The 26,024-nt window shown below is 41.9% G+C and overlaps 1 protein-coding gene across 1 annotated transcript in view; it reads right to left on the bottom strand.

The window, feature by feature from the left end:
- Positions 1-3,225, bottom strand: part of GRID1 (glutamate ionotropic receptor delta type subunit 1) — a 131,092-nt gene extending 127,867 nt beyond the window's left edge. The window contains exon 1 of the mRNA XM_060275205.2: positions 3,178-3,225. The gene's annotated coding sequence lies outside the window, so the exon portion shown is untranslated. The remainder of the gene's footprint in view (positions 1-3,177) is intronic.
- Positions 3,226-26,024: the final 22,799 nt, after the last annotated feature.

Below are 26,024 nucleotides of genomic sequence, written 5' to 3'. Positions count from 1 at the left end.
TCACATTACACGGTTTTAATTGGGGGTAGTGAATTTCAACACCTCAACAACAACAGCAACAACATCCTCCTATAAACCCTGCACAGAGTAGACAGTGCATTGTATTTATGTGAATATAAACACTGATTTCCTCTGTGCGTTTCTCGTGGTGATTTTTTACGAAGCTATTACAGCAAAAAAAGAACGAGTTCCATAAACATCACAGGGACTGGAGAAGATTCATAATGGCTTTTGGAGGTAGCAATTTTATACCCAATACCCCTTTTAATTTCCATGCATTACTGCTAACCAGACAAAAGCAATTTATAGTTCCTGTTAACATATATGGCTGCCTTCCTCCGCATGATTAGTGAGAGGGAAAGGACGCTATGAAACATGAACAAAGAAGTCTGTATTTAAACTTGATGTCCCCTATATACAGTAATACATTAGCACAAAACATCAGATAACACAGCTCTCTTTATTTAAATATTTTACCAGCCTTAAGCACATAAAGAACATACATTTATTAAGATATACAAATGTTTATAATAGTGTAAGTGGCCAGAAATTTATAAATGATCACATAGGATATTCTCTCTCCCTACCCCCACCGCCATGCTTATATTATGAGTCATTTCTCAGTGTGCAGACTTTCAATATGGGCCTTTATAAAATGCAGCTTAGGGACATTCCCCCACCCCCACCCCCCAGTATTGATATACACAACATAAATAAAGCTCAATTATCCTTTAAGTAGAATTTCGGGGGGGGGGGGCATACAAACCAAACATGTGCATTGCTTCAATGCAGAACTGGATAACAGTGATAGAATCAGTTCAGTTCTACAGAAAAGATGATAATGCATCAAGCTCAGAGAGCTAATCTTTTGTAACATTCAGACACTGCAAACTGGAGAGCAGCGGCCTTACATGTAAGCTCAGTGCTTTCTCGGTTGTCCATGGTAACAGACTGCAAGCTTACAGACCACCAAGAGCTATATATCTGCATTTCTGAGGTTTATGTGGAATAATTCTTTCTTCCCTACAAGCACAGCTAGTAGAGTAGGTCAGCATGAGAAAGAACAGGATGACAAGCCTTGCCATTTCCCGGGCACACTCGGGACTTTGTTTTGATCTTCATCATGCTGTTTATGCCAGCCAAGAAGAAGTCTGGAAATGGAGCCGTACTATTTGCATTCTGGTATTATTCAGGCTGGAGAGAGAGACAATCTCCCTGCCCTATTCCCCCACCCAGCCAACAGAAGTTAGTGTGAGAGAGTCTCCATCGCCAACGGTGTCTGCAGTAAAGCCGGATGTTTACATGTTTTGATTCTTTTGTCCAAAAATGGTACACTTGACAAGCAGGGGGAGGGATAAGAAGTATGTGAATCACGTCTGTTTTCCATCCACTGCCAGATTATCAAATAGGCAGAGTAGGCACTAGCCTATGGGCTCCATGCCTTTCAGGGGCCCCGTGACAATGGATCAAAATAATATTGATTTGATAGAGAATTACAAAAACATTTTAGGAGATCATTTGCAAGCCCCCCCCCCCAAGATTTTGACTGCCTAGGGGCCTCCACAGGGTTTAATCTGGCACTGTTTCCCTCTGAGTAATGGACACAATAAATGCTGCTTGTGGATGAGATGCGCAGGAAACCCCCAGAGGTTGGATGTCTGTTTTTGTTTCGTTTTTTGATCCTCTTCAAGGCAGGTACGCGTTGCGCTCAGGCGCCTAGGCATCTCCCACCTCCTGGTGTGGGCAGGGCTATGCCCTGCTCCACTCTGGTTGGTTGTTTCACAGTCACTTTGCTTGGGGGGGGGGTGGCCACAAAACATTACAGTCATACCTCGGTTTAAGTACACCTCGGTTTGAGTACTTTCAGTTTAAGTACTCCGTGGACCCATCTGGAATGGATTAATCCACGTTCCATTACTTTCAATGGGAAAGTTCGCTTCAGGTTAATTACGCTTCAGGTTAAGTATGGACTTCCAGAACCAATTACACTCATACTTCGGGTTAAGTACGCTTCAGTTTAAGTACTTTGCAGACCGTCTGGAACAGATTAATCCACTTTCCATTACTTTCAATGCGAAAGTTCACTTCAGGTTAAGTACGCCTCAGTTTAAGTACAGACTTCTGGAACCAATTGTGTACTTAAACCGAGGTACCACTGTATTTAATCCCTGCGTGATGTTTGCTGGACTTCTTTGACTTCATACAGCGGATCACCCACCCACCCTTTATCTGGTGCATTGGCCTTGCCATAGACATTGTTGGTCACCTGTTTTGCAATGGAGGCCTGGTAGGAATTTTTCCATCTGGCAGATGGGCAGAGCCATTTGGTTTTCGCCTACCACATAGCAAGTGCCACAACTTTGTAAGGTTTGGCGGTTAGGCATTGGATCAGCAATATGTGGGCTGGGGAGGGGAGGTGCGGGCATCACCTGCCCCTCCAAGCTCAAGGGTATTCTGTTAAAGGAATCAGGTTGGCCTGGGTCTTGTCCAAAACCCAGTGGTAGGGGCTAGGGCCATACCAGGACCCCATGGGGGCACCGGAGGGAGCATGAGTCGGTTCGCATCGGTGGGGCTCCCTCTGGCGGTGTTTCATCCTTTTATCAGATTCCCTGCAATGCGGGTGGGAGTCTGATATAGTTTGGATTATTCCAATGCCTAAACCAATACCAATCACATTCTGTATTCAATAAAGTTGTGGCCTAAATTTTGCCCAATAACTTAAATTAAAATCTGGGGTCACAGTGTCTTCATTTTTGGGGGGTGGTTGGGGTCTCAAAGCGCAAACCTAAACCCTAGCACAAGCCCAATTCCCTGCTTCAAAGCCCTGCAAAAAAAGAGATGACAGAGGGCAATAGATTGTTTTGGGGGGTGGGGGTAAGCCCCACCCCACATAACTGACCACAAGACACGGCAATGTCCATCAACTTTGCGGGCAGCCCCCTCAAATATTTTATTGCGGAGGCCAAAGGGACCCCAACCCTTAGGACAAAGAAACTGATATGTAAACCACTGAAAGTGATGGCTCTATCACAACACCTCCAACTTTCCGCAACCTCCCTTCCTCACAACTGTTGTGACTACAAAAAAGGGAGACAAGTAGGCAGATGAGAGTGAAATGGATGGGAGAAAGAGAAACAATAGACAAAGGAGCCTTTTTACACAGCCTCATTCTCTTACCTCATTAACATAGACCCAGTGACTATCCTTTGAAGCCAGGTTGGTTTCCACTGCCTAGAGAAAGAAAAGAAAAGAAAGAAATAAACAACTGAAAATAAAATAAAGGTGTTGGAAAACATTCCCCAGTTAATGTATGCCTTCTGCTACAAAGAGCTTACAATAAGTATTTTCTGGCACTTTTTGCTCTCATACAATAGTTACATAATTGGCAGTCATCTAAAGAGCTACATACTTCATTGTGAATTATATGGCTACCTCCAGTTGGGCAACTCACAAGGACACAGTGCTGCAGCATCAAAGATCATTTATTCAGTATAGGAAAATCCAGAAGGATCTGGTTTAATTCTCTTTGGTGTATATAAATCCTGTGACAGTGTTCCTTAGGGCTTCCTTTATTCATCTAACTAGGACACTGACCAAGTACGGGATCAATGCAATGAATAGGTCTTTTCTGGCTTCAGAAAGAAGGCTGAAACTGTGTACATGATTTGTCAGGCTAAATTGATGGATGCAAAACGGCAATGTGATGCAGAGGGGGAAAGGGCTTCAGAAAGAAGCTGACTTGTTAGTATTTCATATATCCAGCAGTGGAGTACTAGTAAGTGATTTCACACAGTGTGTTGTGCAAATTGCACTAATTTCCCCAGGACGTGTCCCAATTTCCCTGAAGGGAAGCTTGTTTAAATATCCCCCAGTGCCCCCCACACAAATCCCAATGTGCCCAGTATTTACTAATGATAGGCCATCGGTAAAGCACACTGAAGGGAGAAGCATTGCTTTACTAATGAAATATCAGCACCGTAAGCAAGTCCATGTTTACCCATCAATGAGATTTCCTGGAAGTGGAAAGTAAGTTAAGAGGAGCAATATGGGTTGCAGACAAAGAATGCTCCCTCTCCAATATTGTGATCATCCTGCCCTGTTCTTGCTTCATCTGATTATCTTGCTTTTCTCTTATTCTCTTTTGTGACATCCACCTTCCCTTTCATATTCTTCCTTTCTGAAGAATATGAAAGGGTGGGGAGGCAGTCATTTAAATCTGAGGTTTTGAGAGAGAGAAAATGGGAAATTCTCTTGCCTGTCAGTGTGGAGCCTTTTGGCTACCAGTGTTGCGGTGGTGGAAGATCTGCTACTAGCAACAGCAGAAGCCAGCAAAAGGGTACACAAAATTGGATACAGGTTTCAAAGATCATCTGATCTCCCAGCTGGTAACCTATCAGCTAATGGTGGCACAAGACATAGCCAGAGAGCTTTTCATTCCCTGCAGATTTTACTATTCTATAACTTTGCATGAGTCTGGACAGAACTATCTCTTCAAAAGAAAAGCACACCACAGGAACAGGTCATTTTTTTTTACCTAAGGATGTCTAAGTATGTCAGAACAACAGTGGCTATTGTTACAGAAGCAGAGCTTAGTTATTCACCCTGTGCTATTCTGTATAATATACAGTAATATACAGTACAGTAAGAGATTTAAAATTTTCTTGTGGAAATGTTTTAGAGTATGTACAGAATGACTCAGTCATTCCTATGGAGTGTGTGTGTGTGTGTGTGTCCATTTCTCATTAAATTCCCCGAGGCTCTAGACTTCATTCAGGACTAATGGCTACAGGTAGGTAGCCGTGTTGGTCTGGATCGAAGTAAAATAAAAAAATTTTCCTTCAGTAGCACCTTAAAGACCAACTAAGTTTTTATTTTGGTATGAGCTTTCGTGTGCATGCACACTTCTTCAGATACAGTGAAATGGAAGTTTCCAGGCACTTATGTAGAGAAAGGGTGGGGAGGGGTGGGGATGGGGAGGGGGGATCACTCAGAGGGGTGGTGGAAATGGGTGATTGACTGACTGATAGCTGTTGATGACCGCAAACGACTGCAAATGGTTTTGCATGAAAAAGCAAGGGTTGAGATGGCTGAAGATCGCTTATCATGTATAATGAGATAAGAACCCGATATCTCTGTTCAAACCAGGTCCCTCCATGGTTTTGAGCTTGGTGATAAGTTGCAATTCAGCAACTTCTCTTTCCAGTCTATTTCTGAAATTCTTTTGTAGTAAGACAGCTACTTTGAGATCTTGTATAGAATGTCCTGGGAGATTGAAGTGTTCTCCTACTGGTTTTTCTGTCTTCTGGTTCCTGATGTCAGATTTATGTCCATTTATCCTTTGGCGTAGGGTTTGGCCTGTTTGTCCAATATAGAGAGCTGAAGGGCACTGTTGGCATTTGATGGCATACACAATGTTAGAGGATGAGCAATTAAATAGTCCTGAGATGGTATGTTGGATGTTGTTGGGGCCAGTAATGGTGTTGTCTGGGTGTATGTGGCAGCAAAGTTGGCATCTGGGTTTATTGCAGGCTCTGGTACCAGTGTCCATGTTAAGTCTGGTGGTTGTATTATTGTGGGTGAGGAGTTGTTTAAGATTGGGTGGCTGTCTGTAGGCAATGAAAGGTCTTCCTCCCAGAGCTTGAGAAAGGGAGCGGTCATTGTCCAGGAGAGGCTGTAGATCTCTGATGATGCGTTGTACTGTTTTAGCTTGGGAGCTGTATGTGATGACTAGTGGTGTTCTGTTATTTTCTTTTTTGGGTCTGTCTTGCAGCAGGTTCTCCCTAGGTATCTGTCTGGCTCTGTTGATCTGTTGTTTAACTTCATCAGGTGGATATTTTAGTTCTAAAAAGGTTTGCTGTAGATCTCTTAGGTGAGATTCTCTGTCTGTAGAGTTGGAACAGATGCGGTTGTAACGTAAGGCCTGGCTGTATACGATGGATTGTTTGGTATGTTTGGGATGGTAGCTAGAAGCATGTAGATATGTTTGTCGGTCAGTTGGTTTTCTGTATAAGGTGGTGTCTATACGTCCATCCTGTATTTTTATAGTAGTGTCCAAAAAATGTATTTCTTGCATAGATTGGTTCATTGTTAGGTTGATGGTGGGGTGAAAGTCATTGAATGTCTGGTGGAAGGTTTCCAGGGTCTGTTGTCCATGTGTCCAGATAATAAAAATATCGTCAATGTATCGCAGGTACAGGAGAGGTTTGAGTGGGTAGGAGTTAAGGAAACGTTGTTCTAAATCTGCCATGAAGATGTTGGCATACTGTGGGGCCATGCGGGTGCCCATGGCTGTGCCGCTGATCTGGAGGAACAGGTCATCACCAAATTTGAAGTGGTTGTGGGTAAGGACAAAGTGGCAGAGTTTGGTAGCAAAGTCCGCTGTGGTTTTATCTGAAATGGTGTTCCTTATGGCTTGTAAACCATCATTGTGTGGGATGTTGGTATATAGAGATTCCACATCCATAGTGGCTAGTATAGTATTGTTAGGAAGATTGTTCAAATATTGTATTTTCCTCAGAAAATCTGTGGTGTCACGTACGTAGCTGGGAGCACTGATAGCATATGGTTTCAGAACAGAGTCCATATAGCCGGAAACACCCACTGTAATGGTGCCAATACCTGAGATGATGGGGCGTCCTGGGTTTCCTGGTTTGTGTATTTTGGGTAGAAGATAGAAAGTTCCTGGCCGAGGTTCCGCTGGTGTGTTTGTGAGGATCTGTTCTTGGATGTGTAGGGGTAGCTCCTTAATAATCTTGTTCAGTTCTTTTTTGTATGCTTGTGTGGGGTCTGAGTCCAATTTCATGTAAAAGGCAGTATTGGAAAGTTGTCTGTGGGCCTCTTGGATGTAATCAGTTTTGTTCATGATGACGACAGCTCCACCCTTGTCTGCCTCTTTAATTATAATGTCTGGGTTGTTCCTGAGATTTTCTATGGCTCTCCTTTCAGCATGGTTTAGATTTTGTTGTAAGCGATGGTGTTTTCTGGTCACAGGACTAATGGCCTGCAGCATTTCCTCCAAAAAAGAAACACAGCTTTTAAGACAGATAGTGCATTAGAAAGTGGATACTTTCCAGCTTTCATTTATTTCACCTTAAAAATACCCAAACAAATCACTTCTGCGAATTCAGTACAAAAAGAAGCACATTGAAATAGATGCATGTCCCTTTGGTTGCACCTCAAACAGATTTTAGGAAACAGATTGATTTTTTTTCTTTAAAAGGATCCCCATTAATATAATTCCTCACAATGAAAAGTAATGGATTGAATCCAGAGAACAGCAAACAGAATGTCTTGGAAGGAACCTTTTGGAAGGGGGTTCTGCTCTGTCCTGGAAAGTCACTCCTAAGAGCCAGTCAGGGGGCTCTTTGGAGGCTGATAGAGGAGGTATAATCACCAAAAGGTGAGCAGAGACACCATGCACAAGTGCAGTAAAATAGTTAGCACATGATATTGCATGGGTAGCCAAGTCTGTTGGTGACCTCAAATTATTTAGGGTGGCAAAACCAAACAGCTCTAAAAAAAGATCTCTCCCAACTGGAAGAATGGTGATCAAAATAGCAAATCTGGTTCAGGGTGAGCAAGTGTGAAGTTCTAAACAAACAAACAATCCATCTTCATATATACATTGATGGGATCTGAGCTGGAAGTGACTGGCCAGTACTGGATCCTGGGATTGTGGTGGAGAGCTCAATGAAAATGTCAACCCAACATTCTGCTGCTATTCAAAAGGTGAATGTTAGAGATCATTAGAGCAGGGTTTGACAATCAAACATCTAAGATCATAATGACTTTATACAAATGTGTGACGTGACCACACTCTGAATGCAGTGTACAGCTGCCCCGGGCTCCTTTGGAAGGACAGGATAGAAATTTAATAATAAATAAACCCAGATCTGGTTGCCACATCTCCAAATAGTTATTGCGGAGCTAAAAGAGGTTAGAAGAGGGTGACCAAAATGATCACTGACCTGGAAAAAGTCCTCTGTGTGGAAAGGCTACAACACTTAGTGTTTTTCAGTTCAGAAAATGGGAAGTACAAGAGGAAATGGTAAGAGTGTTTAAGTATGCATAGTAAGGAGGAAAAGGACACAGAGTTTTTTCCTTCCCCCCTCACAGCACTAGAACCTAGGCTCATCCAATGGAGCCGAAAGGTAGGAGTTTCAGGAAATACTTGTACAACACAGCATATAAACATGGAATTTGCAGAGTGATGGCTTGGTGGTTTTAAACTGGGAATTAGATAAATTCGCGGAAGTTAAGGCTATCAATGGCTGCTGTTCATAATGACTAAATATTACCTCAAAATAAAAACAAAATGCTGAACTAGATGGGTTGTTGGTCTGCTCTTGTAGGGCTATTCTTATGATACAATCAGAGACAAAAATAAAAAATAAAATCAGGGCTTCCCCCCCCCCCAGCTGGAACTCGGTTCCAGCACCTCTCAGGTGGGTGCTGTTGTTACTATAAGAGAACTGAAGAGGTGTTCACTATGAGTTCCAGCACCTATTTTCCTAGAAAAATAGCACTGCGCTTAATATTGTTATTGTTGCTACCACAAAATGTCACAGAAGGCAGAATTCCAAGACAAAATTCTAGAATTCTGCTCAAGCAACATCTCTGAGGACCCTTGAAAGAAGCAAAGCGGGTTTTGATAAACAAAAAATCTTTCTCATGGGAGTTCTACATATCCCACAGAAGACACTAGTGTATGTTGTTATTCAGGTTATGCTGTGGGCACCAGCTGCCTCTCGCCAGTACTGGATATATATATAGTAGTGGAAGTCCAGGGCTCATGAAGAGATTATCTATGCAGTAGGCCTGGGTTGCAGTTTCCACAGAAAATGTTGGGTATTTGGAGGTTCACGCTCAAGTGGAAAAGCTGAGGCATTTCAAAGGAATCCGAAAAGAGTTTCAGTGATAACAGACTCTCAGGAGGCTTGCACACAACTTCCAGGCAGATAAATGAACACACAACAGATAAAATGGTATTTCACAACTAAATTAAAACTTCGTGTTCTCAAAATCTATAAACTGCATAACTACTTATTAAAACACAAGAAAATGTATGCAACTGCATTAGAAAACTACGCGCCCTTTGAAAGCAGTTTGGGCCCATCCACGTTTACTGCCTCCATCTAAATGATCAGGACCTCCTGCCATGAAAATGAGATTTACTCTCATGCTGGGCTGCCATGATTTATCACACATTCCACTCTGCTCTTATTAGTATAATCTGGGACAACCAAAATTTATGCTGAAGGGAGGAATAGATACTTGTCAGCTGGCTGATCTGCCGACTGGATTGATGTGACTTACACTCCACCCTTCATCTCTTTTGTGATCCCAGAGTGGTTTTCAAAAAAGATAAAAGAAAAACACGTCAACAATTAAAATACAGCGAATTACAATTATTTTTAAAAATCGAGCAGCAGTCGATAGTAAATACCAACTCAATGCCAGCAGGATACACACAAGCAATACTGCAAAATAAAAACCAGAGGTCTTCAAATATTTACTTTTCTGCAGTTACTAACAGTTCATTCCCAATACTTACTGTACTAACACATTTGTCCTTACAGTTGGCCAAAAGATTTGGAAGTATGCATCAGAGACCACACAAATTTCACTAGAGTGAAATTGAAAAAAATAATAATATTTATACCTGGTTGGGCTCTGCGAGTGGTACCAAGTCGGGGGTATGTTTTTGTTTTTTTGTTTTTGGCAGGGATTGGAGAGCACAGAGCCTTAGCACTAAAACAATTTATTCTCCTAAACTTAAATAGCGTTAAAAGGTTTGCACGCTAGCATGAAAGCAAAACAAAAATCAACCAGCCAGCAAGTCTTCCTCCCTTTAATGCAGTTGGCATTCCACATTTACACACATTCCATTTCATCTCTGTCTTTACGGAATAGTAAATAAAGGCAAATTCCTGTACATGGATATATTCCAAGAGCTTTCAGTGAGATTTCATTTTCAAAAAGCTCAATATGTCGTAGATTATTTATATGCATGTTAACTATTGATCAACTACATGCTACACAGTCGTCAATACAAGTTAATTGCAGAGCTGTCAGGAAGGAACATTTCTTTAAAGTCACTTGCTTAACATTCTCTTAAGGAGCTTAGCCTTCCAGGGGACTTTATGTTTGGGATCTTAGCAACATGCCTCATGGTTTTAAAGACATACTGATAACAGAGTATTATGAGGGCCAATTGCTTATTTGCATGTGTATTGATCTAGTAAAGCAGAAGGGGGTTGCAGGTAGTATGTTCAAGAGCTTTAGAAATACTCAGTACAAAGAGCATCCCTCGGTGTTTTTCAAACTTTTTATTGCCCAATTCTTCCATCTCTTCATAGAATCATAGAGTTGGAAGGAACCACAAGAGCCATCTAGGCTGGATCTACACATGCGTTGCAAACTCATACAGGGAAATCTGATAGGGAAAGACGGGACTCCACAGGGCCCTGTGGTGTCACAGTATTATATCGCATGTACAACACAACAACAACACTTTTTCTTTACCAATCTATCTGAGTCCCAAGTCAAGCCACCTGCAATGAAGGAATCTTTTGTCCAATGTGGGGCTCAAACCCACAACTCTGAGATTGAGTCTCGTGCTCTATCAACTGAGCTATCAGAGTGCTCCTTTATCCAGTTTGTTTCCTATTGAAACCCTAACTAGTGGTGCACATCCTCATGTTCATCTGCATTTTATTTCTGAAATGAAAGTCAGAGACGGGTTGTGTCAATTTTACCTGACACATAGCTGCAACAACAAGCACCTGCTTATCGCCAGTGTGAGCCAGTGTGATGGAGTAAATTGATTTTGGATTTGGATGCAGAGTGAGCTTAAGCAAGTCACTATCAATTTGCCTGACCTATCTTGCAGCCAGGCAATTCTTAGCCCCACCCAAATCCCACACTGTTTATCCTGCAATGTGACTCTTTATGACTATAGAGGGAGGAGAGGATGGCATTTCATCACCTCCTGAAATCAGTAGTGCTTAAATGTGCTTAAATTTTGGATGGGTTGTGACCTTAGCATAAACACGGTGGCAAAACACTTTGGTGCATTCCATCAAGCCTTTGCCACTACAGTTCCAGCACTGGGAAACAGATCTCTTACAAACATCACAAAGGAAGATGCTGCAGATCATTCCTTTAAGATATTGTGCATTCACAAGTCTCTCCGTTGTGCTGTTGCAATCAAATCAATATGCTCATTCTTTTGTCAGCTAATGCGGAGCTTTACAATGGAAAGTAGCAGAAAGAAACTATTAATCAAACTTAGCGATGGCTCTACTTAAGAAAATAAAAGACACTGTGGTACCCTTTAGAAATTATCCTCACTGTGGCTGTAGGAGAGCTGCTTCTCTGTATGTCGCTCCCACACGGGCTCTTTCAGTGGAAAGACCCCATGCAATTGAGCCTCACCCATAATCCTTGTGTTATGAAGCAATTATGGAAACCATTGTACGATAACAACAAATACTTCATTATGGTACAAGTATATACCATCTTAGTTCATCTTCCTCATTCTCTCACACTCCTCTTCTCTGCTATTGACCACCACTCCCACAAACTTCTAAAATACAGTCAAACCTCGGTTTTCGCCTACCTCGGTGAGTGACCACTTCGGCGAGCGACCGCCGTGGATCCGGAAGTGTTTACATCCAGGTTCTGTGGTGTCAGATGCGCAGACGGCTCTATCGGTGCTTCAAGCACGTGCAGAAGCGTGCCCTAAGCGAGCGAGCGCTTTGGCGAGCGACTGCTTCCATGGAATGGATTGCGGTCGCATACCGAGGTACCACTGTATTTTATTTTGGTTCTTTCCAGATCATCTATTAAAGCAGTCTTACTCTCACCACCCATGAGGGCGAGCATTTAAATGTTCTGCCAAACATACAAGAGCTGCTCACAGAAGAACTGGCAAGTATACAGCTGGTAAAGTATCTAAAGAGCCTTTCACAATTTTAGTCTGCCAATATTTGACTACAACTCCCATCACCCCTGAAAACCAGCCATGCTGGCTCAGGATAATTGGGGTTGTAGTCCCAAAACAGCTGGGGACCCAAATTGAACGAAGGCTAACCTAAAGGGTACTATATATTGTGTCAGAACAGGATTAAGGGTGAAGTTTTCTACTGTTGTTGGCATCTGCTCGGGAGACAAAGGAGGAGTGCACCTTGGGGGGGGGAGCCAAACTACTGGAAGGTTACAGCGCCTGCTGTGGCTGTAGAGACTGATATGGGAGAGACATGGTTTGTTGCAGCGGCTGGGGCACATGAAGGTGTCTGGTGATCCTGCTGCAAATACACCACACAAAAACACACACTGTGTGTGTGTGGGGGGGAGAGAAGCAAAATATAGGAACATACATTGTAGCCATTGTTGTATAACCTACTATAACCAGAGAAATGAATATTCCTGATGTGGTGAGATTTATGGAATGACCTTCTCCGGATGCGGTTGCTGAAGAAATAGTAATACATTGGTTCAAAGGCACCACATCCAGAAGCATAGCATTCCCACCATCTTTTGACCAACCCCCCCTACTTTGTCTCTAGCAACCTGTTCTACTAAATGTTTCCATCTTGGGGATATTTGGCTTAGGTGTGTGAAGGAAGCTAGCTGGCCGGGGGGGGGGGTGTATTCTGGGATAAATGAACATCTAGGCTTCCCCCAAGCTTCAAGCAATAAATAGGCAGACTAACACCACAAGCCTTCTCATATCTGTTGAGAAGGACATCCAAGTGTGTTCTTCTAAGAACATTTAGAATTGTAGTTTTGAGAGCCGTTTCAGGCAACTATGTCTATCACCTGACTTCTCACAATCGGATATGTGAATTGATTCCATTGCAAAACAGTGTGTGGCTAAGATCACATGAGGTGATGAAAACAGTATCTATGGTGCTTCAACTACATTTGAATATATCCCCCTGATGGTTATCACGTGATGAATGTGTGAACTGATCCAGAGTTTAAATTGCACAGTAGCAACATGACGGAGATGTTTTGAGGAATATTTAAATGTATGAAAGGAGATCGGTCAGACATTTTACCAGTTTGCCTCCTGGACAGATGTGGCACCATCAATGTGTTCTTTCTGTGATCAATTTGCACTGAATACCCAATTCCAAATGGTGATTTGCATTCATGTTAAATTTGTCCCACAGTAAAATTGCACAGTACTCCAATCCTATCAATCCAGTTAAAAAGCAATTAAAGCATACTATGTTTATCTCTTTCTTTCTGCAGAATGCACATAAGCTTTATAACACATAAAGGTTAAAGACAAATTCAAACACGTTCTCTAAATATAAATTGCAGCTGAGAAAACTCTATATGTACTTTCACATGCACCCACTCTCTTTGCAAAGTCATCTAAAAAAAAGAAAAGATCTAAAACTACAGACAAGTCATATATATTTTATGTAAGTGGTTAACCCCTAAGAGATAAATGCCACACAAACAGGTAGGCCACCGAATAACAAGGCACATTGCAGAAATACTCCTGCAGCTCCACAAGCCTGAGGGGCACCGCTGGATTTCAAAAAGTACATTTAAGCCATTCCAAATTGCAGTAGCACTCCTGGAGCTAATATCGAGTTGACATTTCTATTAGAAACTCAGACATTCTGGGTTTAATATCTCAGCCATTCCAAATTGCATCGTCCCAGAACTTGGCAGGAAGGTTGTCAGCCTCAATGCTGTTTCTTGATCCCAAACTAAACTGTTTTTAAAAGATTAAGGTGTTTATAAAAATTAAGGCAACAAGGGCTAAAGTGACAAATCTTTTACCATTCAGATAAGGACTTTACAACTCAGCCCTTGCTTTTTTCATTAGAGGCCAGGGAAAAGAAAAGCCTTTTTTGGTTCAACTTGTTTTCCAGATGTTTAGTGCCAATTCTTGAAACCAGAAACAGAGAAATAATAAGTACTTCTGGGGAAACAATTATTTTTACACCGTGCTTACATATTGGGTTATCTGACCAGCTCCTCAACACCCAACGGCACCTCAGAACAGTCTGGTCCACAGAAGATTAGATTCTTCAGCGATACAGTTCAAATGAAACCTCCAATCCTGAATTATTGCTGCACAACATTATGAATATACCCACCCATATTACTGCCCCATAATGGTAAACATTTAGGAATTTAGCATATTAACAAAAAAAATTAATCAATTTGAGTCATGCAACTCAAATTGGGTCTACTAGACCGATTTTTTTCAGAGCAATGTTGACTAAAGTTGCTTCAGAGGCCTCTCTAGATTAGGGGCCCTTAAGCTTAATTAGTTTCATAGGTGATCCACCCCTGGATGTAACAAGAGACATCCTATTCCTGCCATTACCACTGCTGAACCAAACAGTCCTGCGTCCTTTTGGTCTGCAGGATTACAGCTGGACACACGGAACTGGTCAAATAGCCACTACACAAAATCTGCCATAGGAGGGAGAGGTGAAAGTTGACCCCCACCATACCTTCCCATGGGTTTGCTTTTTAGGTCAGTTACTAGCTCTTAAATTTGTTTGAGCCTGAACTTGGCACTACATACAGTATTTAATTGTGGTTGTTGTTTTTCAAATGGAAACTAAGTACACCTGAGTTAGGCTGCAATCCTAACTCTACGTACCTGGGAGTTAGCCCCATTGAATACAACAGGGCTTCATTTTGAGTAGACATGGATTGGATTGCACTGTAAGACTGGTTTTTCACATAGCTGTACTGTACATTCCTAGTAGTAGACTTGGTTGTTTACTGATTCATATGCAAGAGGAACTAATATAATCTAAAATATAATCTAAATGGAATAAAAAGGCAGCAAGCAAGCTTTCAAGTTCACCAGAACTCTTCTTCAGTGTAGATCTTAAGAAAGGGGTGTGTGTGTGTGTGTGTGTGTGTGTGTGAGAGAGAGAGAGAGAGAGAGAGAGAGAGAGAGAGAGAGAGAGAGAGAGAGTTGCTGTGCATGATGAAAAGGCAAATTGACAGCTTGTAAGAGATTGAAGATGAAATGGAAGAGGTGATCTGTAGATTTAATTAGGTTAGACTGTGCCCAGTGCAAAAATATGTAAGGCTGTAGAAAGGCACCATGGGCTAAAAGAGTCAAGGCAACCCTAGTGCTAAAATTATAAAAATAAGAGTAATTCAGATCTGTCCAATCCCCACTCCTATGGCGGAAACAATGTGCCCTACAAGTGGGCAATAGTTTGAAAAACCTTATATCTGGTGCATCACCCAAAGTTCAACTCCAGATTTGCTAAAAATAAGGGATGCCACATTTTTCTGCAGTCTTGCCCTCTGCCTTACAGGCAATCTGTGTGTTCCAATTAGTTCCAGAGGCAGATCCAAAAAATGAAAGCTTTTATATTTCCAAGGGGGAGTAGGTGTTCCTCCTTCACTGCAACATGCTTTGCCATAACCTGAGAATTTCTTTGTGCTGGGCACAGTAAACTCTCAGCCTAACCTACTTTACAGGATTGCTATGAGAATAAAAGTGAGAACCCCATACGTGATGTTTTGAGTTCCTTGAAGGAGGGATGTGATACAAATTCATTTATTTATTGTGGGAAACAATGAATGCAGACAAGCCATCCCCTGAATGTGCAAAGCGTTAGGTCTCAAACTCTGCCGATATGTGCAATACCATTGTGCTGGATCCCCCCCCCTTACACTATTTTCATTTTGCTCACTTAAAATCAGGGGTCAGCAAACTTTTTCAGCAGGGGGCCGGTCCACTGTCCCTCAGACCTTGTGGGGGGCCAGACTATATTTTGGAAAAAAAATATATGAATGAATTCCTATGCCCCACAAATAACCCAGAGATGCATTTGAAATAAAAGGACACATTCTACTCATGTAAAAACCCCAGGCAGGCCCCACAGATAACCCAGAGATGCATTTTAAATAAAAGGACACATTCTACTCATGTAAAAACATGCTGATTCCCGGACCGTCCGCAGGCCGGATTTAGAAGGTGGTTGGGCCGCATACGGCCCCCGGGCATTAGTTTGGAAACCCCTGCTTAAAACTAACATCCGCAAAAAGACTCAGCTGCAGGTTATGTATGGTTACAAAAAAAATAGGTCGTAGACATCCAGACTGAATTACATCCTACTGCAACTGACAATGACTGATCCATTTCAGTGGTCCAGAATACTTTTTTAAATTATAAAACACACTTCTGAATTTCCCATCTAGCTAGCAAGCCATAATGTTTCCCGAACATTTTCTTCATTTAAGTTTCCCTTTATTATTTCAGTGCTCCAACCTCAGGCCAAAAAGCCGAATGGCCAATACAGCAAATAGTGTTTGCTGTATTTGCAAAGCGGCAATAATGGAATGCAATTCTCTTCACTTTACACTTCACATCTTGGGAAGGAAAAAAAATAGACAGGAAGAAAAATATCAGCCTCACACAGAGCCCACTATGTGGATTTGAGAGAGAATTTTGCCTTATGTTTTGGTTCCTCTGTAGTAGCTAACTAGGGTAAATGCACTATTATGAACAGTTACACTAACAAGTAAATTGAAATATTACACTTTTTGCATGTAGTGTGTGAACTAATTTCGGCTGCATTTGATGACTACTTAAATTAGGGACTTGCATGGGAAATGATGTAACTCACTCAATATGCACATATGGCCTGATTCTCCACGCTCTTGTATTATGCACAGTAATTTGGGCGTATGCAGAGCAGCATCAATACGAGGCTTTTGACAGTGCAACCCTGCTTGTGTCTATTTATTCAGAAGTAAGTCCCACTGAATTAAATGGGGCTTCCTCTTGGGGAAATGAGCACAGGATTAGAGCGTGAAAGGACAACCAAACCCTAATTACAAATATTTCTACTGAGATGTGTTAGGATCTCCTACACACGAGTAGGACCTTGGTAAAGACACATGCCCAACTGGCATGTTTTCTCCTTCCTGGTCGATTGTTCGGGAACTTCAAAAGCTTTCTCCAGCCCTAACATCACAGCAACTGATGCCAAGAAACATCAGCACACTTACGGATCTGCAGAGTTTGCGCAGCGGAAGCGTGCTGGGTCCATAACCAATGTTAGGATCTCCTACACACGAGCAGGACCTTGCTAAAGAGCTTACAATTTTCAAATTCTAGAACTGGTTTTGGCCAGGCATTAGCTTTTTGCACCGATGACATGGAAATTACTTCTGCTCATTGGCACCGGTGCCACGAATATTTGTGATTTTACTCCCCTCGATGCAAAAAACCACACATTTGTTGTTGTGAATAAGTGTCCCAAGTATTGTTGTGGATAAATGGCCTCCTGAATAGGTCTGAAATTATCATTGGGTTCATGGAGAAAAATAGTGACTGAAGACAGAAGTTGTTACACAATTAGGCAAACTACTCAAATAATGTGCAGCAATGATTCAGATCTGCCTTATATTGATTATATAGTTTCCTGTTCTAAATGGGCTGGAGAGCCTGTGGAGTGCTGGTATAGGAGAACTGATCAAAAAGGAGAGGCAATTAGCAGCAGGGTGCAGCAATAAGGAGCAGGAAGCCAATCATAGGCAGCTGGTCCTTCAGAACCTGGGAGAGCTCCCATGGATACTAGGTGATAGTTCTGACAAAATTCAAAACCCATCTGAGTCCTAACTTTAAGCCCCAATGATCACCAGATTCATGTCTCTCACATGAGGCTGCATAAAGATTTGAAAGAAAAACATGCCTCCCTCCAACCGGGAGTAAATGGCAGTTTGGAGATGGATACTGATTGAGAAGACTAATGTGGTTCAGAATTGTTGTCAGAGTGGCCAGATCTCAACAAAGGCCCACACATTTAAATGGGGAACAAAATGTACAGATGGTAAGTTATTATTATTTTTTTAAAAAAAATACTTATACCTCATGCCCAGCATATGCAAAGTGGCTGTTATAACAGAGAAAAGAGCAAATTAAACAAAAGCTACACCAGGTAAATTAGAAACAGAATTAAGCAAAAAGATAATAAGCAACTATGAATTGTATCAACTAGTATAGTTTCTCTAGGAAGAAACTGTAAAGGCCTAACAAAAAGTATTCCAGTGTTTGCGTTCCAGTTTGCGAACGTTTTTTTGGAAGCTGAACGTTCGATGCTGCTTCCATGGCTTCTGATTGAGGGCAGGAAGCTCCTGCAGCCAATTGGAAGACACGCCTTGGTTTTCAAATGTTTTTGGAAGTCAAACAGACTTCCAGAACGAATTCCGTTCAAGAACCAAGGTGAAACTACTGAATAAAAAAAAGAGGATGGTAAGAAGCCTTCCCTTGTCTTTATACTATCCTGGACCACCAGCTGGGAGCCACTGCTAGCATCCTGACAGTACCAGCTGAAGTGTCACCTTCAACAGCAGCCTCACATAAACTGTTTTACAGTAGCCAAACTGGCAGAGGATGAAAGTATGGATCTCCCTGTCAATTTGGAGGCACAGAATGAACCGTGATGAAGATAACAACAAATCAAAATTGTGTTCACACAGCTCACAACAATCTTTTAGATATTTGTTCCACAAAATCCATATCCATTCTTGTAGGTTGTGTATTTCCAGCTCACAGTAAAGAAGAAATATCTACAGAAATGACAGGTTTTGCACATCTCCACCTATCTCACTCCAAAAGTAGTGCAGCCTCAGCTGCTTGGTGGACAATAATTCAAACTACAGGTTTACTGGTTACTTCCCCCTTAAAGTCCATATCACCACTTCTGTCAAATTGAAATGTCTCAGGGCTGTATTCTATGTCAATCATTAATCCTGGGAGGCAACATGCTGTGCACAAAACATCCTCTCCCCTAACCTCCCACCATCCTAATTGTCCTGTTTCTCTTCATTAGTTCCATTCGGCACCCTTCTCCATAATCCATATATTGGCCTTTTTCTCTCATCAAATTCCTCTCTGTCTTTTTCAACAAGGGTAAGACTTCTGTCTGTGAGTGAAACAAATCACAGAAATTGCTGTGATAGATATAAGCCACAAGAAGCTTGGCAGTCATGAAATTTTGTTGCTCTCTCATGACATTTCATATAGTCCAAAGACTCCTGTAAAATGTTTAGGAAGCACTGGTTTAATCTTCTTTTTAATAGCTGTGGTCCAAGACTTGCTATGAATATATGGAAAATTCATCAACTCCCTGATTTGGAGTTTACCTCTTCCAATAAAATAGAATAAAATAAAATGGAAAATTCAACTTTCATTTTGTTGCCTATGGGAAAATACTATTTGATGGCCCTAAGTTTCTTAGGAAAGCAATTAAGAAAGATGAATAGCCAACTTTCATGCTTTGAATTAAGTTAGTACACTACCCAGAATGCACCCATAAGAATTATTGAAGCAATGATTTTAAGAAGCTACATGAAAATTAACAAATATGAACAAACATATATGACGAACTGACAAGCAGGTTGGCAGCTCCTTGGAGTCCAATGCTTACTACCAATAATAAATAATAATCTTATCTATGTTCACTACCTTAAATAAATTTTCTTTCATTGTTAACAATCTCAGTCTCCAAAATTGGCAACTATCATCTAGCTGCTTAACTCAAAACATTTTATCTAACCACCACAAGAGACTAAACATCCTAATGGACATGCTCATGCTTTTGGACGTACCCAAAGTAGCTCTATAGGTCCTGGCCCTTCTGTTGCCAGTTCTCTCTCTTTTTCCCTTGCACAGTCTGTCCTTATGGCTTTATCTTCCTTTCTATTTCTGTGGGTATAGAAAAGTCCAGTTCTCCATTTTTTCCTTTTCCTCCTACTGCACTATCCTCTTTGGGCAACTCATTCATCCTCACAGTTTTAGGCACCTCTTGCCCTGAAAAGCAATCTTATATTTATGTCAATATTTGTCCAGTGCCAGGCACCCTTCTGGTGGTTTAGAAATAACTTCACCTTCCCCCACATGCCCACTTAAATCTGCCCCAGAGGATTGGGAGATCCACCAGAGTAGATCAGGAGATATATGGAGGTGGAGAGGCGTGGGAACTTCTGTTACCTGGGAAGAAATCCACTTTGCAGCGTTGAATGAGTAAGAGGATTGGAATAACTATGCAACCTTATGTGTCTGCTCCACACTAAATCCCATTCAGAAAAATAGAATTTCAGCCTCAGAGTACTAGTCTAATACAGAGGTCCATACCACATAACTTCCAAAAAAAAAGACTGTTAACACAAAAAGCCGCTTCTCAGTATTAGAGTGGCAGTGGCTGCCTGTTTTCCCAGCATTCATCTTGCCAATGTTCTTTCCCACTAAATACTATTATTCCTCTGCCTGTGACCCATCCACTTAATGAAGTGAAATTAATTTACCGTAATAGGAAATTTTCAGAGCCACAATCTACATGAAAGCACAAGGCTTAATACGGGAAGAACAAATGGCATTTTCATGCAAGAGTGACCACAAGCACTGAAAAGAAATTTGAAAGGACATCATACCTTTCGAAGAAGGAAAAGTATTAGCCAAGATAATATGCTGCAATAAATAAGACAAATCACCATATATATCATCAGAGCTGAAAGCAATGATGCAAATTTAGGCTGACTTTCAAAATGCTAAGCAATTATTTCCTTTCATTGAATGTGTATCTCTTCCTTTGAGCCAGGTCACTGAGTGCCTTTTCTATGCTCACAGCCACCTATATAAGTGAGCAGAATGTTTTTCCTGTGTCCGCATTCTTACAGTATTTCAACACCAAATACTTTGGGATCTTCTTGATGCTCATCTTTTTGAAACAACCAACAATACTCTTTTCGCTTAACGGTTTTGCGTCAAATCACTGCCAGAATCATGTGACCAAAGCACATATTTATTTACTTTATTGGTCTGATTTATACCCTGCCCTTCATCAATTTCATTGATTCAAGTGTTACACAGCACCCCAGTCTCAGAGCAGTGTGAGATTCCAGGGAACTTTCTGCTTACCCAGGATTGGGAAATCTACCAAGGATCATGCTTACCACTATCCGCAAATACTAGACAACTTGAAAAGGAGGAACTTAGGCTTCTTTCAACAACAGCAACATGAGTAGGTCCCCCCCCCACTTCCCATTAGGCCAATGGTTACCAATTGTGTTTTAAAGATCCCTAAGGATTTCAGAAGCTTATCGTGGGCTTCACAAAGTGATCAGCATTTATTTATTTCAGAGGTTTCCCACCCAGCCTTCACCACAAGATTCCAGGGCAGGTCACAACCATATAATCAATACTAAAAGGCAATGGAAATGATTTAAAATAAACCAAAGAATATAACACAAGCCAATAGTGTTAAAGAAGATGAACACAACCACCATTTCCTATCCTCTGCAACATAGAGCCTCAGAAATTGCTTCATGTATCTAGGATGCATTCTCTGCTGATATGGCATGGCAGTTAGTCCAGTATGAATGAGGTGAGCATCACATAATGATGTCCAAAATCCCAGTGGCATGGAAGATTCCACCAAAGTTATAGAGCAGTTCCCCAGCAAAACATTTTGATAAGTAAAGTCATTAAATACTTGCCCACCTACCTAACACAGCTACTACCGTACTATTCAAAAGTGTAGGGGTTTGGTTCAGAAAACAATGTTCTGCTGTGGTGATAGTTTTCAAAACCTCAGTTCTCTATTCCCAAGGAGCAGAAATTGACCCAAATGCTTTATATATTTTGCTACACAGAAGCTTGAAGTGAGTTAGTGACATGGCTCCAGCTTAGTAGCAAAACATGCATAGCATCCAGAAACATGAAAAATAAATGTGATTTAAGATTATTAGAAGTCATTTGTTTCCTCTTCTGTCACCCCCTAGAGCATACTTGAGTATCTTCTTGCAAACCAAAATAACTATTTTTTTTAAAAAAAAAAAAAACCTCACAAAATAGTGCATCCTTGGAAACCAGTTAGCAACAACAAAATAACTAGAACTTCTGATGCTCTCAATCACTCTCAGAGAACAGTTCAATGTATTCTGAAGCCTGGTCTTTACAGAGTGTTCCATCAATTTAGAGCATCCCTTGACAGTAGAAATCAGTGAAAAGAAATTGCTGGCTAGATCTTATATTCACCATAGGGATTACCACCCCCATGGCCAGATTCTCATCACGTGGCTGCATCACTTTGTAGAACTCACTGCAGAAGTTGAGGTCATCAGCTTGTAAGTTTATTTGCCCTCACCAGCGAACATCTTTGATATGGACTTCAGGTGGGAATACTTATGAAGTGAAGCCATAACACACTATGAACTTGGACAGCCTTTCTCAACCTTGGGTCTCATCGCCCAGATGTTCTTTGAATACAAATCCCATAATCTCCAACCTCTTGCCCCGCTGGATAGGGATGACATAAGTTTTAGTCCAACAACATCTAGAGGCCCAGTGTTGAGAATGGCTGGATTAGACCATCTAAGACAGCACTTCTTTGTCTTTGCTTTGTAGCTCTTTAGACAACAGCTCTTAGCAATATTCCTTAACAATGTTTGCCACTTCAGACTAAAAGTATGGGACTGCAACTTTAAATGTTCTCCAAAATCCATCACCCCCTCCCCCTTTAAAAATAACATAATGAAGAAAGTGGGAGCCAGAACACTTTCTCCTTGACATCTAGTTTTCTATGTGAAGAGTAGGTTTTAAAAAATAAATAAGAGTACACATTCAATCATGCCCACCTGCAGTCTGAAATGAATGAGCTGTTTGTCTTGATAGGTTCTAAACAAAAGGCATAAAAAGGTAACACATCCAACTGCATAGCTACTGTGAGCAGTGATGGGAAAACTCCCCAAGTTCACATCATAATGAGTTTTGTTTTGCTAAGCCTCCTCAGGTAACTTCCTGGAGTTTTCTTTCCTCGTGTTGCTGTTCTGATGGCTGTTTTGAAAATTATTGTTGTGGCTTTGTGTTTGTTTGTTTTTTGTCAATCATGCTGATTCTCTGATTGGGAGCCTTATTATATTTTCATATTATTATGAAATGTTTTGATTTGTTAACCACCATGAGTTTCTGTTAAAACTAAAGAGGACATAAGCTTTCATAGTTGATAATAAAATAAATAAACTTTTCAGAAGGGGGGGGGGAATTGGTAGTTTTCATGAGAGCTATCCGTGGTAGCCTGAAAAACTGGGGCACTTGGGAAATCTTACTATCAAACCCCTCCTCCCCTAATAAAATTGATCTTGTGAAGCAGGCAGCAGGGAGAGCTGGGAAAATGAATTTGTATAGGAACTGAAGCTATAATTTCTATACATCCAAAGGCAGTGGACTCTCCTTGGCATGCTGCTGTTTCTAATCAGCCCCGGCCATCCATGGTTGTCCACGTTTGAGGGAACAGGCCTGGCTGGTGGCAAATGAATTATGAGCTGGACCTGAACTTCTCTGCTTGGTTCATAATAGATTTGGTGATGAGTAAACCCTTGTCATTACAAGTCTCCACCCCGTCTTCCAAACTAAAGACTCTTCCAGATGCCCTGTTTATTGCGCATTCATTCTGATCTGCTTCCGCAAAGCTTATAAAAGCAGAGGTTAGCCTATGCTCAATCTTTATTGAGCATTCATTCTGATTTGGTTGCAGAGTGGTTACACAACAATGCACATTCATCCAGATCTACTTGCCGGGTGTTTACATGGCCTCACATTAATCATTCTTTCTTTCCACACTCTTCAGAGCATTTTCCTGTCACTTTCCTCACTGCAAAATGTCTGTTACATTTTTGAAGTGGATTTGCTGTGCTAGGAAGACAGGACTCTTTAATCTACTTTAATTGCCCTAACCTAAATTTCCAGTAACGGAACCCCTCCCATAAAATAGCGACAGTCTGGAGGCAACTTAACAGAGCAATTATTTCCATCCAGTGTTTGTGACTGACAGATCTACTGGTTATCGTAAATCTACTCCAGGAAAGAATGGAATGCTAGAAAATGCAAGGTGACAGAGTTGCAGAAAATATTTTTGAGCTAAATATGAAGCACTTCAGCTGCTCATTCCCATTTTCCTGTATTTTGCCTTGAATGTGGAAGTTTTAGCATCTTGAAGTGCACAAAGGAAGGATTCTGCCAATGCCTCTGTTATTGCTCAGAGTTGCAGGTGGGGATGAAGAGTTTGTCGTCTTCATCTTGGAGTAAATAGCCGTGGCTAGGGATGGAGGTGGGATTGCATTGGATGGATTGATACACAGCATTGTCTCAAACTGACCTGATTGAGCTTGATCTGCAAGAGACCACCTCTCGCATCGAGCACCTGCTTCTGCCCAAGTTGCTTGTGCATTTTGACTAAATTTATGTGAAGTTGCATGCAAAACCACACATGTATTTTTATGTATATGTACAAAAAAGTCCAGCACCAGTTGGTACTATATTTCCACAGTGTGATTATATAATAATTAATCCATAAGTATTTTATACAGCTATATGCATTGTTTTATGTTCTGCTAATGTGCTGGTTACTTTAGGAAATGTGTAGAATATGCATGTATTTTAATATTTTGTTGGAAGCTGCCCAGAGTGGCTGGGGAATCCCAGCCAGATGGGCGGGGTATAAATAAATTATTTACTACTACTACTACTACTACTACTACCACATCTACAATAATGCATATAACATCATCTATAATGTGCAATAATTGCTCATATTTTAGTAGAACCGGGGGTGGGGGTGGGGAGAGTAACTTGCTTCTCATTGAGATCAAGGAGCAATATGGGAATTAGAAAAAATCTGTGCAGATAAATCCAGTGTTGAGATTTTCAGAATATTCCACCTCTAGCTGAGATGCATAATAGTAGGGGGCAACTCTTCCAAAGCCTCTATTATAATGCTCACAGTGGGGTGGAGGTGGCTGAAGAGCCATTTGCCAGGGAGATTGAGTAGCTGAAGTATATAAAGCAGGGGGTCTGTCAAAACCTTTTGTTCACATTAGGTGAAGGGAGATAAAGTGCAGGCCCGTCTTGCTCATTGGGTCTACTGGCGCACTGCGCCAGGGCTCTGAGCACCCAGGGGGCACCCAGGGGCGCCCCAGTGGGTGGGGGAGCTGCGCGGCGGCCTCCCTTTTCCTTCCTGCATGCCTACCAGCTGCGCCGCCCAGGGGAGAGCAGGGAGGTAAGCGAGACAGAGCAGGCACTAGGACCCTGTTCCGCCCTGCAGCGCCAGGATCATCCCTCATTCCGGCACTGCGTTTCATTGGTAGAGGCAACACCACACGGCAGCAGCTCTACCAATGAAATGCAGCGCCAGGGCCATCCCTGCTGGTGGGAAGCCTCCGTGGCGCCCATCTGGCCTCCGCTGCCGGCGGGAGGGCTCCGGACTGCAGGAGGGCCTTCGTAAGCCCTCCGGCAGTCCGGAGCTCTCCCTGCTGGCTCCGCGGGGGGGGGGGGAGAGAGAGAGAGAGCCGACCTCCTTCCCATCCTTGGGATCCCGAGCAAGCCCAGGGCTTGAGGCTACCTGCTGCCCGCCCTTCCTCATTGCAGCCAGGGCACAGCAGGTGATTTTTCCCAGAGGTGAGTCCCCGTCCCTGCACTCTGACTCGGAGCCGGGAGCCGCGCAGCCTGGAGGGAAAGGGGGGGGGCACCGGAGAAATTTTTGCACCACGGCACTGGATACCCTTAAGACAGCCCTGATGAAATGTCATTCGCAACTAACTATAGCATATCAGTGGCTGGAAGAAATGTTCCTTCAGCCTCCCACCCCCACCCCCGTTCAAAATATGGTCACAGTTTAAAATTATTTGCCAGTGAGGGACATAAATTATCAACAAATATTTTGTACAAATAATGTTGGAGAGAATGTTCAGGACTCTGATCACTAGGTTTCTGTTCCAATATTCAAAGATGAAAAACTGAGCATATGCATTCTAAAAAAAAAACCACACACACCCCAAAACCACATGCCGTTGTTAACAAACTTTTCAGTAATTGCATGGAAGAGCAGGAGCACATGGGATGAATAAAGCTGCTTATTTGAAGAAATTATGATGATTATAGCTAATTGAACTCTTACCCTCTTACCCTCGGCTCAACTCTGGCGCACGCTGATGTTGCATGCTATTTCAGTGGAGAG

This window comes from Zootoca vivipara, chromosome 5, assembly GCF_965207765.1.
Source record: "Zootoca vivipara chromosome 5, rZooViv2.hap1.1, whole genome shotgun sequence".
Lineage (NCBI taxonomy): Eukaryota > Metazoa > Chordata > Lepidosauria > Squamata > Lacertidae > Zootoca > Zootoca vivipara.
The sequence above is the reverse complement of the archived record's forward strand: the minus strand, read 5'-3'. Positions and strand labels throughout refer to the sequence as shown.